At 44.6% G+C, this 18921-nt stretch overlaps 1 protein-coding gene across 6 annotated transcripts in view; it reads right to left on the bottom strand.

Moving 5' to 3' along the window:
• Positions 1-18921, bottom strand: part of CALD1 (caldesmon 1) — a 267520-nt gene that overhangs the window by 224483 nt on the left and 24116 nt on the right. The window contains exon 2 of one of the 6 annotated variants that reach the window (XM_063928507.1): positions 100-170. The exons of the other annotated variants lie outside the window; for them this stretch is intronic. The gene's annotated coding sequence lies outside the window, so the exon portion shown is untranslated. The remainder of the gene's footprint in view (positions 1-99; positions 171-18921) is intronic. 6 annotated transcript variants of the gene reach the window in all.

Here is an 18921-nt window from a genome sequence, read left to right as displayed (position 1 = left end):
GCATAGAATCAACTAAAGCAATAAAAAAGTGGTGTGCACTTAGGAGGAACAAAATTGGAGGAGGCTGATTCAGTAAGGATTGCAAATTCTGGTAATTACCTTTTGTTCGATGCTGGGGGCCGTCCATCACAGGGCAAGGCCGCCCAGCATGCTGACCGCCGCCTCTCTCCCTTGATGAAGCAGAAATTGCGGAAAGAACACAAGAAAATTAGTAAACAAAAAGTGGGGGGAAAATTCAGAGATATTTTAATTACCTTAAAACTGGTGGTCTCCCGAATGTCGGGATCCCGGCGCACAGTATACCGGCACCGGAATCCCGACACCCGGCATACCGACAGATATTCTCCCTCGTGGGGGTCCACGACCCCCCTGGAGGGAGAATAAATAGCGTGGCGCGCTTAGCGCGCCACCGTTCCCGCAGCGTGGCGAGCGCAGCGAGCCCACAAGGGGCTCATTTGCGCTCGCCACGCTGTCGGTATGCCGACAGTCGGGCTCCCGGCGCCGGTATGCTGGTCGCCGGGAGCCCGGCAGCCGGCATACCATACTACACCCCTTAAAACAAGTAGAGACAACAAGAGAAGATCTAAGAAAAGCACCAAAAAGGAACAAACACAATCAAAAGAGAACCAAGCACGTACAAATTCTTCAAGGTCACAACCTAGGTACCAGAACCACAGAGAGTACCATTATAGGGATAAATTAAGAGGAAGAAGGGAAGAAAACCATCTCCCCTTTCATCAAGCACCGCAGTATAATCAAAGACAATACAAATACAACAATAATCAATGGAGAACACCCAGACGTCCATTTAGAACAAACAACAGATTCCCACCGCCAAGGGAAATACGAACTATAAACAGACTTGACCCCACTGATGAAAGTACTACATGGAGAAATCCCCCTTTTTTAGGGAGAAGAAGAGGGGCACATGAGGGGGGGGAAAGAAACCACGGAAACGTACAAAACTATGGAAAAAGAAAAAAAAATTCTGAGTTGGCAGTACCAAAACAACCATGTAGAATATTTAACTTGAGCTCATGAACTCTCACAGATGAGGAAGAATGAGTCCTCTAAAAGGGTCTGAAATTTGCTCCAACTCGTAAAATGAACCATTTCCAGTCATTCATTGATGTACAAAAATATGTAAGGAAACTTACTCTAAAACAATTTGTTCACAATCAAGAACCAACGACCACCACAGAATCCCACAATTTCAAAAAAGCTTCAACCTTTTACCCTTCACATAAAAAAGGTCCTTTCATGGACAGTTTCACCAAATTGGTTTTGGATGATTTGGAAAGCATAGAAAAAAAGAAATACGTCAGAAAATGGAACCTCACCAGAAACGAGCGTACTGCCATCAAAAATTTACATGAAGACCAACGAATCATCATTAAACCATAGTAGAAGTAAAATAGATTTAATCAAAGAAACTATAAGTTTTATCCTACAAAAAAATTACTTTTATTTCAATGAGGAATATTTTTTGCAGCTTATTGGCACAGCTATGGGTACTAGATTCGCCCCCAGCTATACTAACCTCCTCCTAGCAAAATGGGAGACGGATACAATTAAGAACTGCATGGTATGGGGTATGAATCTAGTATCTTGGTATTGATACATAGACAATGTAATTTTCTTTTGAAAGGGAACGTTGGAGGAGTTACAAGCCTTCTGCAATTCATTGAACAACAATTTGCTTAACCTTCAACTTACCTTCAACATAAGCAAGGAAGAAATAAACTTTCTTGACTTGACTATCTATATTAAAGATTGAAAAATCCATACGAAAATGTATTGAAAACCTACAGATAGCAACAGTTATATAGAGACAGCGAACATCTTCAAAGATGGCTTGATGGAGTGCCAAAAAGTCAGTTTCAGTGTATCAAAGAAATTGCACTGAAACACACATTTGTGAAGAACAAATGGCTTCAATGGAAACTAATTTTATAGCCCGGGGCTATAATAGCGATAACATCGAAGAAGTAAAAAATACCACCTTAAAGGACAACAGAGACACTCTACTAATATTCAAACCAAAGGTCCACTCTAAGAGGAACAACTTTGTATTTATTTATCACGCAGTATGGATCACATCATAGAAAGATGGAAAATATATTTAAGAGACATTGGCACATCTTACACAGAGATCCAATTTTGTCAACACTTCTTCCCTCCAAACCCCAATTCATTTACAGAAGAGCGGACAACCTTCAAAAGATTCTTGTTAAGAGCGCATTGCCCGACAACAATCCTGTACGTATAAGAATGAATTGCTTTCATCGATGCAGATGTTGTAATATGTGCAAAACCGTAAAAAGTGATAAATCACATACAACCAACTACAAAATAAATGGATAAAATTTTAGGATCGAGGACTTTATCACATGCCACACCCCTAATGTTGTCTACCTCTTAGAATGCACATGTGGTCTATTTTATGTAGGTAGGACTTCAAAAGCATTAAAAACACGTATGAATGAACATTTAAGAAATGTAAAGAGAGGATTAGAAACACACTCTTTCTCAGAACATTTCAAAACGAAACACAACTGTTCAACCAACCACATCAAGAATTTTTTAGGGATCGAACAAATAAAAAATACTTGGAGAAATCAAGATGGAGAATCTCGATTAGCAAGAAGTGGATCTTTAAGTTAAAAACATTATTCCCAAGAAGTTTAAACAAAGATTTTGAACTCAAATGGTTCCTCGGGTCATAATTTCAACTCCATGAATAACATCCCCCATTGCAAATTAGTGCTCAATTGCCCTCACCTATTTTAATTTTTTTTCACTTTTTATCTACCTAATTGTGACTATCTACATTTGAATTAAATGTCATGATCTAATTTTATGTTTTTTTCTTATTCCACATATCAAAACAAATTTTCCTTCAAAAAACGTAGAGAATCTGTATATTTAATTCCGCCCACTCATATGAGGATATATCCAGTAGTAAAGATGGCTGCAGATCGGGAGAATTGCCGAGACCGGAAGTAAACAAACTGCATCACTGGAAGTCTGTTGTCCCACGATTACTGGAAGTCTATTTGGAGCGTGAACAGGAAGTACCCTACGACCAGAAGTGACGCTACTGCACATTTTCGATCTAGGGGAATAAAAGGAGTCACCATTCAAACACCTTCCATCTGTCTTGATAAAGAGCCAGGAGCTCAAAACGCGTTGGTGCATCTACATTGGAAGGAGTGATTTTCTGTTATCTATAAGGACTCTTAGCCTGCCGGTGAAAAGCTCTGGAGCCCGACGGGGTTTCACCTAGGACACATTCCGTTTTAACACCTCAGTGGCTCCACCTCCAAGTACCGGGTACGCCATTATCCAAACAGATTGATTCTGTTTTGTTATTGCCTTTACTTACCATTACTCTATTGGGTGTTTTGCCATACCACCCTATTGTCTTATGTTTCATATGTTTTTCTGCTGTACGTTGTTGCTTTATTTTATACAAATATATCTTATAAAATATCTTAATCACGCTATTATAATTTACCGGGTGCCCAATGGATCAAGAAACACTCACACTCTTTTACAAATTCCACTAGGGATTACAGGAGCGTTCCATTCCTTCATGAATCACACTCACCATACTAAAATATGGTGATGCGATTCAGCCGCATAGCAGGGATGCCGCTGGAGAAGTCAGGGACTTCTCCATGGTAACTGGCTCCGTGAATAGCGTAAAGCAGAGAGAAGCCCTGTTTTCTGCATAGCCTGTAACATGGCAGTTAGGAGCTAATAGGCTGGTACTTTATATCTATCCACTTCATCTCTCTCCAAGGCTTAGTAGTTAGTACACAGACCCCCCCTCAACCTACATCAATACACCCGAAACTAGTGTCAACACTGAGAATGTAGCCTGTTAATTTCGGTGTGGTGTCCCTAATCCCCTGGTAATTGAAAGACTACACTACTATGGAAATTGGTTCAGCCCACAAAATGGCCACCACCAGTGTCTAGGGGATCTGTACACAATAAGAACTTTACTTTCTAACTCATCAAACGCCATAGTTAACTGAAAAAATAACTGTTAGGCTCTCTAATATTCTGTGTTTTGGAAGCTTCTTAGTTTTTCTTACAAGAACTATTTAATATGTCCTACTGTTGACCTCTGCCTACCCATTTGTGTCTTGTCGTAGATTGGCCAAGTATTTGATGATAGGCAAGCCGCGTTATTGAATTCCAATGGCAATCCATTTTGCAGCATATCACAGATTCTTTCTAAATTACATTCCTCCAGTAAATATAGCCTTTGTGAAAACCTCTTCTTCTCACTGTGAATTAATAAAATTCTAAGAATTCTACAGCCATCTTTGCTGTCTGATATACGATACTCTTGTGATATAACCCAGAGAAACCAATAACATACTTCTCTTTTTATACAACGTAGCGCCTACTTTTAAAAAAGCATTTCAGGGAGATTGTGAACAATATCATCTTGATCTAATCTTCCTTTCCTTATTTATTTTGCAGCCATAAAGCCACAGTATGGGGTAAATTTACTAAAGCTTTTAAAACAGAGAATTGGTGGAGTTGCCCATAGCAACCAATCAAATGCTGTCTATCATTTTCTAAAAGTCAATATAGAAATGCTAGACGGTATCTGATTGGTTGTTATGGGTAACATCACCAATTCTCTGTATGAGAAGCCTTAGTAAATTTACCCCTATATCTGCTGTTGTCCAAAACAAATGTTTTTTTTTTGCTTTTTAAAATGTACAGGATAAATGGGGTCTATTCGTAAAGCAGTGAAAAGAGTGGAGAAGTGAGCCTGTATAGAAGATGCCCATGGCAACCAATCAGCTGCTCCGTACAGTTGTATAGTATGCAAATTATAAATGTTACTTCAATGATGATTGGTTGCCATAGGCAACTTCTCCACTGGCTCACTTCTCCACACTTTGCACTGCTTCATTAATAGACCAAAAGTTACTTTGTGATTTATCAACCAAGCACTTTACAGCTTATTTAATTAAGGATGATTTTATATATTAGAGCAAATGCCTAGATAGAGATTTGCACGCTAAACTGGTAAAGGTAGAATGTAGGATACAACTGCACTATGCCAAGCATATATGTAGTTCTCCTGAGCTGTGAGTATATTAAACGTAATTTCACAGTCTGCTCACACCAAATAAATTTAATTATAATGTGGTGTTAAGACTGGCTTGTCAATCATGCCAGGGGCAGCTGCCTGGACGCATAGACCAGGTAAAACAAAGACAGCATTTTACTGCTGAAACACGGAGAGTCCTGCTCTCCTACGTCCTGAGTGATTACGTGTCCCCCAACTTTTATGCCGCAGAAAACTTTATAATTAGTGTAAACAGTCATCCAAATAAATGAGGTCTAAAAGAAATATGAAGATTTAATAGGTGATTCAGCAGCACTTGAGATATTTTAAAGCAAATGATACTTTAATTTCTAATGAGAAGCAGGAGATGGGTCTGCAAGCACGCAATTCACTGCCCATTACCACCCTTAATGGGACACAGGAGGCTGATCTACTCTACACAATTCAGGAATCTACCTGACATCACAGGAGATGAATGTACAGTATTCACCAACCCTGCAAATGAATGGGACAGATCTTGCTAGTAAAAATGGCGCAACCCTCAAACCTGAAGCTGAAGTCTGGACAGTTGGGAGGTATGCAGTCAGGCATGCTACATACTGTAAATCTGGTGTACTGTACATTCAGCTAAAATGCAATCAAATACAATTAAATGTGAGCAGGGGTGACAGTAGGCCCAGCTCGGCACACGGTTGATTGTGCTGTGATTATTATCATGTTCTGATATTTAGCTGTTCCCCAGCTAAAATGCACCAGAACATAGAGGTGCTATCTGCAGTATATAAGACAGCAGTCATATATATGTGGACATCCTGGTCAGGAATCGTTAAGACACTTCAGGGGAATTCAATTGCCTGCAATAATTTACAGCAGGCTAATTGATCCTCCGTGGCTATCCAACTAGCCCTGAAGTCATTCAGAATTGGCATTTTTGGAAATTTTTTCCTGGACCTGAGGTCCCCCCAAAAAATAAGATTTTACTCACCAGTAAATCTATTTCTCGTAGTCCGTAGTGGATGCTGGGGAATCCGTAAGGACCATGGGGAATAGATTTCCCTCTATGCCCCTCCTCCAGACCTCAGTTAAGGAAACTGTGCCCGGAAGAGCTGACATTACAAGGAAAGGATTTTGGAATCCAGGGTAAGACTCATACCAGCCACACCAATCACACCGTATAACTTGTGATAACTTACCCAGTAAACAGTATGAACAACAACAGAGCATCAGATGAACCCTGATGCAACTATAACATAACCCTTATGTAAGCAATAACTATATACAAGCATTGCAGAAGAAGTCCGCACTTGGGACGGGCGCCCAGCATCCACTACGGACTACGAGAAATAGCTTTACCGGTGAGTAAAATCTTATTTTCTCTGACGTCCTAGTGGATGCTGGGGACTCCGTAAGGACCATGGGGATTATACCAAAGCTCCCAAACGGGCGGGAGAGTGCGGATGACTCTGCAGCACCGAATGGGCAAACACAAGGTCCTCCTCAGCCAGGGTATCAAACTTGTATAATTTTGCAAAAGTGTTTGAACCCGACCAAGTAGCTGCTCGGCAAAGCTGTAATGCCGAGACCCCTCGGACAGTCGCCCAAGAAGATCCCACCTTCCTCGTGGAGTGGGCTTTCACTGATTTAGGATGCGGCAATCCAGCCGCAGAATGAGCCTGCTGAATCGTGTTACAGATACAGCGAGCAATAGTTTGTTTTGAAGCAGGAGCACCCAGCTTGTTGGATGCATACAGGATAAACAGCGAGTCAGTTTTCCTGACTCCAGCCGTTCTGGCTACATAAATCTTCAAAGCCCTGACTACATCTAGTAACTTGGAATCCTCCAAGTCACGAGTAGCTGCAGGCACCACAATAGGTTGGTTCAAATGAAAGGATGACACCACCTTTGGCAGAAATTGCGGACGAGTCCGTAATTCTGCCATGTCCATATGGAAACCCAGATAGGGGCTTTTACATGACAAAGCCGCCAAATCTGACACACGCCTAGCCGGAGCTAAGGCCAATAGCATGACCACCTTCCACGTGAGATATTTTAACTCCACGGTTTTAAGTGGCTCAAACCAGTGTGATTTCAGGAAACTCAACACCACGTTAAGATCCCAAGGTGCCACTGGTGGCACAAAAGGGGCTGAATATGCAGCACTCCCTTTACAAACGTCTGAACTTCAGGAAGAGAAGCCAGTTCCTTTTGAAAGAAAATGGATAGGGCTGAAATCTGGACCTTAATGGACCCCAATTTTAAGCCCAAAGTCACTCCCGACTGTAGGAAGTGAAGGAAACGGCCCAGCTGGAATTCCTCTGTAGGGGCATTCCTGGCCTCACACCAAGCAACATATTTGCGCCATATACGGTGATAATGCTTAGCCGTCACGTCCTTCCTAGCCTTTATTAGCGTAGGAATAACCTCATCCGGAATGCCTTTTTCTGTTAGGATCCGGCGTTCAACCGCCATGCCGTCAAACGCAGCCGCGGTAAGTCTTGGAACAGACAGGGCCCCTGTTGCAACAGATCCTGTCTGAGAGGCAGAGGCCATGGGTCCTCTGTGAACATTTCTTGCAGTTCCGGATACCAAGTCCTTCTTGGCCAATCCAGAACAATGAGTATTGTTCTCACTCCTCTTTTTCTTACGATTCTCAGCACCTTGGGTATGAGAGGAAGAGGAGGAAACACATAAACCGACTGGAACACCCACGGTGTCACTAGTGCGTCCACAGCTATCGCCTGAGGGTCTATTGACCTGGCGCAATACATTTGTAGCTTTTTGTTGAGGCGGGACGCCATCATGTCTACCTGTGGCAGTTCCCATCGATTTGTAATCTGTGTGAAGACTTCTTGATGAAGTCCCCACTCTCCCGGGTGGAGGTCGTGCCTGCTGAGGAAGTCTGCTTCCCAATTGTCCACTCCCGGAATGAACACTGCTGACAGTGCTTGCACGTGATTCTCCGCCCAGCGAAGAATTCTGGTGGCTTCTGCCATCGCCACCCTGCTTCTTGTGCCGCCCTGGCGGTTTACATGAGCCACTGCGGTGATGTTGTCTGACTGAATCAGCACCGGTTGGTTGCAAAGCAGATGCTCCGCTTGACTCAGGGCGTTGTATATGGCCCTTAGTTCCAGGATATTGATGTGCAGACAAGTTTCCTGGCTTGACCACAGCCCTTGGAAGTTTCTTCCCTGAGTGACTGCCCCCCATCCTCGGAGGCTTGCATCCGTGGTCACTAGGACCCAGTCCTGTATGCCGAACCTGCGGCCCTCGAGAAGGTGAGCACTCTGCAGCCACCACAGAAGAGACACCCTGGCCCTGGGGGATAGGGTGATCAGCCGATGCATCTGAAGATGCGATCCGGACCACTTGTCCAACAGGTCCCACTGAAAGTTCCTCGCATGGAACCTGCCGAAGGGAATGGCTTTGTAAGACGCCACCATCTTTCCCAGGACTCGCGTGCATTGATGCACCGACACCTGTATTGGTTTTAAGAGGCCTCTGACCAGAGTCACGAGCTCCTGAGCCTTCTCCGCCGGGAGAAAAACCTTCTTCTGGTCTGTGTCCAGAATCATGCCCAGGAAGGGCAGACGCGTCGTAGGAATCAGCTGCGACCTTGGAATATTCAGAATCCAGCCGTGCTGTTGCAACACTTCCCGAGAGTGTGCTACGCTGATCAGCAACTGCTCTCTGGACCTCGCCTTTATGAGGAGATCGTCCCAGTATGGGATAATTGTGACTCCTTGCTTTCGCAGAAGCCCATCATTTCTGCCATTACCTTGGTAAATATTCTCGGTGCCGTGAACAGATCAAACGGCAACGTTTGGAATGGGTAATGACAATCCTGTACCACAAATCTGAGGTACGCCTGATGAGGTGGATAAATGGGGACATGAAGGTATGCATCCTTTATGTCCAGAGACGCCATAAAATCCCCCCCTTCCAGGCTTGCGATGACCGCTCTGAGCGATTCCATCTTGAACTTGAACCTTTTCAGGTATATGTTCAGGGATTTTAAATTCAGTATGGGTCTGACCGAACCGTCCGGCTTCGGTACTACAAACATGGTCGAATAGTAACTCTTTCCTCGTTGAAGGAGGGGAATCTTGACCACCACCTGCTGAAGATACAATTTGTGAATTGCAGTTAACACTGTTTCCCTCTCGTGGGGGGGGAAGCCGGCAGGGCCGTCGGTGAGGTGGCATCTTCTCAAAGTCCAGCTTGCATCCCTGAGACACAATATCTATTGCCCAGGGATCTAACAGGGAGTGAACCTACTTGTGGCTGAACTTACGCAGGCGTGCCCCCACCGGGCCTAGCTCCGCCTTGTGGAGCCCCAGCGACATGCGGTGGATTATTGTAGAGGCCGGGGAGGACTTCTGTTCCTGGGACCTAGCTGTGTTGTGCAGCTTCTTTCCTCTGCCCCCGCCTCTGGCAAGAAAGGACGCACCTCGGACTTTCTTGTTTCTTTGTTCTAAAGGCTGCATTTGATAATGTCGTGCTTTCCTAGGCTGTGCAGGAATATAAGGCAAAACAACAGAATTACCAGCTATAGCTGTGGAGACCAGGTCCGAGAACCCTTCTCCACAAAATCCTCAGCCTTCCATATGCCTCTTAAGTCGGCATCATCTGTCCATTGCATATTCTACAGGACACGTCAAGCAGAAACCGACATAGCTTTGTCTCTAGGACCCAGTATACTCATGTCTCTTTGGGCATGTTTTATATATATATAAATCTCTTAAGACAGCATTAATATATATATATATATCTCTATATATACATATATCTATATATATCTACATACTAGGGTCTCAATTTCTGCTGATAAGGTACCTGTCCACGCTGCCCCAGCGCTATAAACCCATGCCGACACAATCGCCGGTCTGAGTAGTGTACCAGAATGTGCACGCTATCTGCAGGATCCCTGAGAACAGCTGTTACGACAGGTTACCTTTTGGGCAAACGTGACACCCTAGGGGAAGATTCCCATCGTATCCTGGCCCTAGTGGGGAAAGGATACTGCCTGAGAATTCTTTGTGGGAAACTGCAGTCTGGAGATTCCCGCTCTTTTTCCTCATGAGAGGAGGGAACTTTACCTCAGCTTTCTTCCCCTTAAACATGTGTACCCTTGTGTCAGGGACAGATGAGTCATCAGTGATATGCAAATCATCTTTTATTACAATAATCATATATTGAATACTTTTCTGCCATTTTGGCTGTAATTTTGCATTATCGTAGTCGACACTGGAGTCAATCTCCGTGTCGACATCAATGTTTATTATTTTGGATAGTGAGCATTGAGAGACACTGAAGGTCTCTGCGACAGAGGGACAGACATGTGTAGATTTCCTGTCTGTTCTCTAATCTTTTGTGCAATAAATTCACCTTAGCAATTAATTACACATATCCAACAGGTGTCGGCGTTGTCGAAGGAGACACACTCACACACACATATTTGCTCTATCTCCTCCTTAGGGGAGCCTTTTACCTCAGACATGTCGACACACACGTACCGACACACCACACACACAGGGGATGCTCTATTTGAAGACAGTTCCCCCACAAGGCCCTTTGGAGAGACAGAGAGAGAGTATGCCAGCACACACCCCAGCGCTATATGACCCAGGAATCACACAGTAACGTAGTGTTAATCCAGAAGCTGCTGTATATATTGTTTTTACGCTAATTTATGTGCCCCCCCCCCTCTCTTTTCCACCCTCTTCTTCTGCAGGGGAGAGCCTGGGGAGCTTCCTCTCAGCGGAGCTGTGGAGAGAAAATGGCGCTGGTGAGTGCTGAGGAAGAAGCCCCGCCCCCTCAGCGGCGGGCTTCTGTGCCGCGATTTTGTGTAAAAATAATGGCGGGGGCTCATGCATATTACAGTGCCCAGCTGTATATATGCTGCTTTTTGCCAGGAGGTACTCAATTGCTGCCCAGGGCGCCCCCCCCCCTGCGCCCTGCACCCTACAGTGACCGGAGTGTGTGGGTTAGTGTGGGAGCAATGGCGCACAGCTGCAGTGCTGTGCGCTACCTCATATGAAGACAGGAGTCTTCTGCCGCCGATTTTGTCGTCTTCTTGCTTCAACCCGCCAGCTTCTGTCTTCTGGCTCTGCGAGGGGGACGGCGGCGCGGCTCCGGGAACGGACGACCAAGGTTAGGTTCCTGTGTTCGATCCCTCTGGAGCTAATGGTGTCCAGTAGCCTAAGAAGCGCAACCTAGCCGCAGTTAGTAGGTTTGCTTCTCTCCCCTCAGTCCCACGTAGCAGAGAGTCTGTTGCCAGCAGAAGCTCTCTGAAAATAAAAAAACCTAACTAAAATACTTTGTTAATAGCAAGCTCAGGAGAGCTCACTAAAATGCACCCAGCTCCTTCCGGGCACAGATTCTAACTGAGGTTTGGAGGAGGGGCATAGAGGGAGGAGCCAGTGCACACCAGTAGTCCTAATTCTTTCTTAGAGTGCCCAGTCTCCTGCGGAGCCCGTCTATTCCCCATGGTCCTTACGGAGTCCCCAGCATCCACTAGGACGTTAGAGAAATCCCTGATAATTATCTTGTTTTCGCGATCCCGGCAGAAAAACATATTGGTCTGTGAACTTATCATGTATTCTAAGTGTTTTCGCCTGAAAAAAAGGTATATTTTCAGATGGTAAAAACGGGATCTAATTTGTTTGCTCCCAAAACAAAAACAAAATCACAGCAAAGTCCCAATTTTAGCACCCAAATTTTTTTCGGTCTAATTGAATTCCCCCCGTGATATTGCATTTAGAGAGGCCAATCCCGGGCCGTTTTTTTCAATCCCGGGAATCGGGATTGAAAAATCTAAATCCTGGCATCCCAGGATTGAATCGTCCTTCAATTTATATATGTGGGGGAGCAAGCAGTGTTGTTTCAACTTCAAGTAAAAAAAAAAATGCAAGTAAAAAAAAAAAAAAAAAAGACTTACTAATGAGTAGAGGGGTCCCCAAGGTCCAGATGCAGCTGTAGGAATCGGGTAGCGTGGCTTCGGTGTCTTCGCGATGGGCAGACCTGGGGAAGAGAGGCTGCCGGGAAGGGAGGGGGAAGCAAGTCCCTTACTACCAAGCTTGTGAAGGCAGCGTCTGGCTCAGCTCAGGGGAAGAGATGCTACCGGGTGGGGGGGGGGGGGGGGGGGGAGAAGGCGGGGAACTGCACATGCCCAATGCATACCTCCCAACTGTCCCGATTTTCGCGGGACAGTCCCATTTTTTGGGGACTGTCCCGCTGTCCCACCCGCGGGCCGCAGTGTCCCGCGGTGGGGGGGGCAGTTGGGAGGCTCCTGCACGCGCTGCTCTGCTTAGCAGAGCAGCGATAAATAGACGATGTGCGCATGCGCACAGCGTCTATTCAGTGCAGACAGAGGGAGAGAGGGCATGCCAGCAGCTCACGGAGCGCTGGGCATGCCCCCTCAATGACGAAATCGGGGGCGTGGCTCGCGAGCGCGGGTCCTCCCGCGAGGCCACGCCCCTTTTTCGGGAGCACGCGCGCCGCGCGTGTGTCCCTCTTTGCAAGCGGCTAAAGTTGGGAGGTATGCCAATGTAATCCCGTGGATCCGAGGATTGGAAGCGCCATTCGAGGATTCAAATCCCGGCATTTTGGGGCCACAATTCCAGGATACCGTTGATCCCGATCCCGGGACTGACCTCCCTAATTGCATTATTCATTTTGCATAGTTTTTCCTACAGTTTCTAAGGCTGTGAACATCGCTAGTTCAACTGGAAGGGAGCAGCTAGATAAAGAGGCAAAAGAAATTTAGAATGGTATTTGTATTTACAGATACAATGGCCCTCATTCCGAGTCGTTCGCTCGGTAATTTTCATCGCATCGCAGTGAAATTCCGCTTAGTACGCATGCGCAATAATCGCACTGCGACTGCGCCAAGTAATTTTACCATGAAGATAGTATTTTTACTCACGGCTTTTTCTTCGCTCCGGCGATCGTAGTGTGATTGACAGGAAATGGGTGTTACTGGGCGGAAACACGGCGTTTTAGGGGCGTGTGGATAAAAACGCTACCGTTTCCGGAAAAAACGCAGGAGTGGCCGGAGAAACGGGGGAGTGTCTGGGCGAACGCTGGGTGTGTTTATGACGTCAAACCAGGAACGACAAGCACTGAACTGATCGCAGATGCCGAGTAAGTCTGAAGCTACTCTGAAACTGCTAAGTAGTTTGTAATCGCAATATTGCGAATACATCGGTCGCAATTTTAAGAAGCTAAGATACACTCCCAGTAGGCGTAGGCTTAGCGTGAGCAACTCTGCTAAATTCACCTTGCGAGCGATCAACTCGGAATGAGGGCCAATGTTAAAATTTTGTAAGAAATTTGGGATCAAGTTTTATATTAAATAAAACATATTTACCAAAGCCGATTTATTTTGTTGTAATATTTAAAAAAAAAAATTAAATGACCAACTTTAAAATGTGATAAAAATTATTTTTTTTTTAGAAAGTGTTGCTAATCTAAAATGTGAATACCTATTTTTCTTTTGCCAACTCTTTCCATTAGCCATGTTTACAAAGAATAACATTGACAGAGAAACAGTTTTGCAAAAAAAATAATTCCCTATAAAGTTGTACTTCTATGACTGTGTTGTTAATACAGTTGGTGATTCTAAAGGGGGGTACACACGGAGCGATAATCTAAGCAATCTGACTAGATTGCTTAGATTTTCAGCAAGATCACTCCGTGTGTAGCCCTAACAGTGATAGCGATGCGCAGCCCCGCGCCTCGCTATCGCTGGTGCTAGATTGGCCTGCATGCAGGCCAATCTAGCGGGTTGCTCACTTCACCCGCTGGGTGAAGTGAGCGGCCCCCCTGCCTCCCCCCGCACGCTCAGCACAGATCGCGCTGTGCTGAGCGGCGGGAGAGATGTGTGCTGAGCAGTTCGCTCAGCACACATCTCTCCTGCATCGGCCCATCTATAGAGGGGGAGAAAATGGAACACAGATCCCACCAAAGGACTTTTGTAATGTTCCATGCACAATTAAAGTAGATCACAAATTATTCCAATTGCATAACTTCAATTTACTACATGTCAACAATTCTCCTCTACAACCTGAAGATTCAAAGGAAGCAAGTTTTCACATCTATTACTATCAAACATAAGCAATCTTCTAATGGCTATGGGTGGATTTATGATATAAAGATAAAATATAACAATAAAAATTCAATTAGTAAGTATTTTGCCTCAGGTTGCTGAATTGTAGAGCATCAGAGACATGAATACATTTTATTTAAGCAGAAAGGCAATTTTGGCAGCCAGGTGTCACCATTTGACCCAAGGTTTCCTTCCTGAATTCCCCTGCCAACCCAAAGTACTTTCTCTGCTTCCTATTACTTCCACACCCCTCATCACATTATGACACTGCCTCTGTCACATGCAGCCCTGTCCTCACTAACACTTCACACATCTGCTATACTCTGTGCTGCTGGGAGACCCTGCTCCTTTCACTATATAATTCTCAGTCTCTGGTTTCCTGCTGCATCATTTCCCTACTTGCATTATGTCACTGCCCTTGTCACATGCAGCCCTGTACACACTAAACCAATCACACAAGTAATAAAGTCGTTCCCTCCCACAATTCCTGTTATTATGGCCAATGATTAGATTGACTAAAGGCAAACTTACTGACATTATTTTTCTCCTCCCAGGGAAAAAGCTGGACAGGACATACATCGCACCACTTCGGGGGTGGAGGTAGAGACTTTATGTCCTTATACCCTCACATGTCTCAGCAAAATGCTGCAAATCGCGTGTCCACGATTCCCGTCATTATGGGTCCATCCAGCCCACTTCTTTAGCAAGTGGACGAGATGCAGGAGATCCACCCATCTTCTGGGGTCTGCGGGACTATCTGAAAAAAATTGTGAGTCTTCTGCACCTAGGGTAGCTATGACTACAGAATCTATCCCTGCACACTTCAAAGCTGAGGACATCCCAGACACACAGGGAGGCTGAATACAATAAGTTGCTGAGTCAACCGCATCTCATGAGGGAAGCAGTGAAAAGAGTGGTGAAGTGAGCCTGTGGAGAAGTTGCCCATGGCAACCAATCAGCTGCTCCGTACAATTGTATAGTATGCAAATTATAAATGTTACTTCAGTGCTGATTGGGTGCCATGGGCAACTTCTCCACAAGCTCACTTCTCCACACTTTTCACTGCTTCATAAATAGACGCCCTAAGGAGTTTGTGGTCTGTGTACTAAACCTTGGAGAGATATTCCCAACGGCCTCAGGACTCCCCCAAAACAGATTCAACATGCCTCCATTTTGAGAAATGCACAAAGTTCTGGCTATTGGTATCTTTCCACAGATGCGTTGGGATCTGAATCAGGCCCTACTGTATGTGTGGCATCCCTTGTCTTTTTGCCTTGAACAGGTGTATCTTGTAAGATGGCTGCCAAACTACCCTAATGCCTTTATGTGCCTTTATGTATTTATTACAGTGTATGGGCCGTGGCGGCACTGGGATTGGTCACACCCAGTGCAGCCAATGGAACCCCCCGTGCGCCTTTGATGTGTGTGTCCAAACAAGGGGTTTGGGCTCACTGAAGGGGGTGGCATCATGGGAGTCCTCCGCTGATGTCACTGCGGGGTCATGGCCTAGCAGGAAGCCCCCAATTACCAGAGATGCTGGGATGCCCCGGAGACTAGTGTCTGCAATGCCGGCTCCTTCTCAGTGGTAGGATAATGTCATACTGCAGCACAGGGCTCCTGTCACTGCAGAGGAGTTGGCATTTTGGTGTCACCCCCTGGATGGGTGACATTTGGGTGTGGCATGCACCCCACACCCCCCTTGTGATGCCTGTGAGCAGGGGCACCAGAACGTGTTGTTGTTGGGGGTGGGGCATATATAGAAATAAATGTTGGCGCTCCCCCCCACGAATATCCACCCCCACCCCACGCAGGGAGCACTTACCCCCCCAGATCACTGCAGAGAATCTGATTCAAAACTCAGGCGCCGCAGCATACTGTCCCGTGTCCTCTAGTCCTAGCCGGCTCACGGATGTATTACTGGGAGGAGGCGTGGCCATGCTGAGCCTGATGGGACATCCCCGCCTCCTCCCAGTAATGCCTCTGTGAAGAGCCGGCTGGACAGGACACGGGGCAGCATGCTGCGGCGCCAGAGTTTTGAAATCACAGTCACCGTGGTGATCTGAGGGGTAAGCGGTCCCCCTCCTCACGCCTGCGACTCTGTCATGTTTGGGTGGGGGGGTGGGGAGGGTGGGGGGGGGGTTGCCCTCCCCATTCCGACGCCTATGCCTGTGAATATGGGAATATCTTTTCTAAAGGTCAAGTTTTATTTTCCATCTATTTTAAATCGATGTTGTGTTTCAGGTGCTAATACACACATTCACTGTACTAACATATAAGAATTATTACACAAAAAGTCTCTTTGTAAATATGTTTTTTAGCCCCTGAAACAGAACACTGTTGTTGTTTTTTTTAAATAGAAAAAAAATCAAGGAAAGTAAACCTTTAGTAAATATACCCTAATATCTTCTTGAACTAATTGATTTTTAAAATTGTACACCGAGCACTAACATTATCTGTAATAATAATATTTTTTTTAATTAAATCTGCATATTTGTTTATGGAATTAAACAATCATGTGTAAATAGCTGTTATTTACATAATGTAATCAAATAAAAAATTTAAAAAAAAAACAATTTGGGGGAAATTTGTGGAAAAGCCTAATGTATTCTTACTCGTAAAGACAAATGCTGCAGTGTCCCTGGACATTTATACATTCATATAAACAGAGCTTAAAGGGTGGCATGGGATATAAATGCCTTTCTTAATGGAAATGTTACATTTAATGGAAAAGTGGAATCTGCTTTACATTAAACTGAGGTTGCTCAAGAGTTGGTATGATGCCTGGTCTGACTGTTTACATATGTAACACAATACTCTGTTCATGTTATTATTCGGCTGCCATCTAAGGAGCTCGGGCAGATATTGGCAAGGGAAGAACAGTCTAGGATGCTCTTTGCTAAATAAGATGGCTGTTCCCATATAAACGTTCCATTCCATACATTTTTAAGAGAAAATAGTTTAAGCAAAAAGTAACAAAAATTAAATTTTTATTTGTTTCTGCCAAACATTTTTGCTTGGAATTTTTCCTTTTACAAACACTGCAAAATAGCCCGGTTGCTTCCCAGGGACGTTAGGTCCCATAGACAGAACCAGGATTTATGTAGACAGAAGGATTTCAATTTTAATGCATATTCTTATACGCATATAGCAGCATTACCCCAAAGCTTAAGGAGTACAATGATTTATACAAATACACTCTTTTATCAAGACTACAAATATATATGGAGAAGTTATTTTCTGTTTTGTCCTGCATTTCAAGCTTGACGACTCTCCCAGAATGTCAGCGAGTCTCTCCCGGAACTAGTTCTGATTTCCTTGACTCTCTCAGAGGCCAGGCAGGCGAAATACAGTGATGATGTCATCACTCTCCGCCCAGCAAGGAGCAAACACTGAGGAAAAGAATAAGAAGGATGGGTGCTATAAGAAAATGACTCCCTAGTTTGCCCCTTTTAGATAGAGGTCCATGAACTCAACAAGTCAATCACTGGAATTCAGATGCCTAAATCCTCGCTATAATCTTTGATACAGAGACCCATACCTCATATTACCCCGCCAAACCCAAAAACTGATTAATTACATTCTATGTGCTGCTAAATGCCACATAGCTGGTCAATGGAAATCACCTATATCCCCTTTATTAATGGCTACAATCAATGCGATATGGTCAACTTAGAGAGTTGAATGAATCACATCTATCCTTCATGACACTCTATTCACATTTATTAAAGTTTATTAGAGTAGCTTAAAAACACTCCTGTGTGCAGACTAGCTTTATTATGTTCTGAGGAAGCCGCCGACTTGACCGTAAGGCGGGGAAACGCGTTAACTACTTGCACATTACCAGCCGGCTTTTATTGATTCCCCCATACCGGAGAGAGGTGCGGGACGTTTGCGCCTTGTGCTTGGCGCAGTGATCAAGGTGGGAGCGGTGCCTGTGGTGTGGACCGTGTGCGGCGTGCAGCCCGACACGGGGAGCGGGAGAGTGCTCACCGTCCTATTTGTTTTCCACCTGGGACAGTGTCTAAAGCAGGAGCAACGCTTTTTCGCATAAGACCGTAAATAAACAGACCGAGAATGGGGAAAGGAGAGTGCTCTCTACTCCATATGCCTGCTGTGATGTGCTCAACCATAGCGTAATGCTGATGAATATGATCAGTGAGTCACTGCAATTCTAATACTAATCATAGCAAGGCATTCTTACTGTTCCTCTAGATATGTCCGCATTCAAAGGATTAGCTACCAGAGGCCGGGAGGACTTTTTATCTTTACATTTATAAGACTGTGCTCGGGCTTTAAGGATCCCAGCTAGGTGATATTAATCACCTTCATCTGGACACTTTAAGCTCCTATAAAGAACAAATATACTATAGTTCTATTGTGAACTCCCTGAATGTGCTTTTTTAGAGAGGGGGGAAAATTTTACTTACGGGACGGTAATTTACTTCATTGCATTATAAAAATATTGATTGTTTTTAAACCCATGTATGATGCATTATAATTATTAAAATCAATAGTATTTAAATACCAGCGCCTCCTTTTTCTTCATTCTATGGATAATTTTTGCTTCTACATTTATTAAAACCTGGACACCACGGACAAAACACTTTCAAGCCAAACCACCCTTAAATACTTTGTAGAACATTCCTATTCTTACTGATTTTTATAGATTTGAGAGGCATACGTCGACTGATTCTCTCTTTCTTTTTTTCATTCTTT

The sequence above is a fragment of the Pseudophryne corroboree genome, chromosome 6 (genome assembly GCF_028390025.1).
Source record: "Pseudophryne corroboree isolate aPseCor3 chromosome 6, aPseCor3.hap2, whole genome shotgun sequence".
NCBI lineage: Eukaryota > Metazoa > Chordata > Amphibia > Anura > Myobatrachidae > Pseudophryne > Pseudophryne corroboree.
This window is presented reverse-complemented; position numbering and strand designations above follow the sequence as displayed.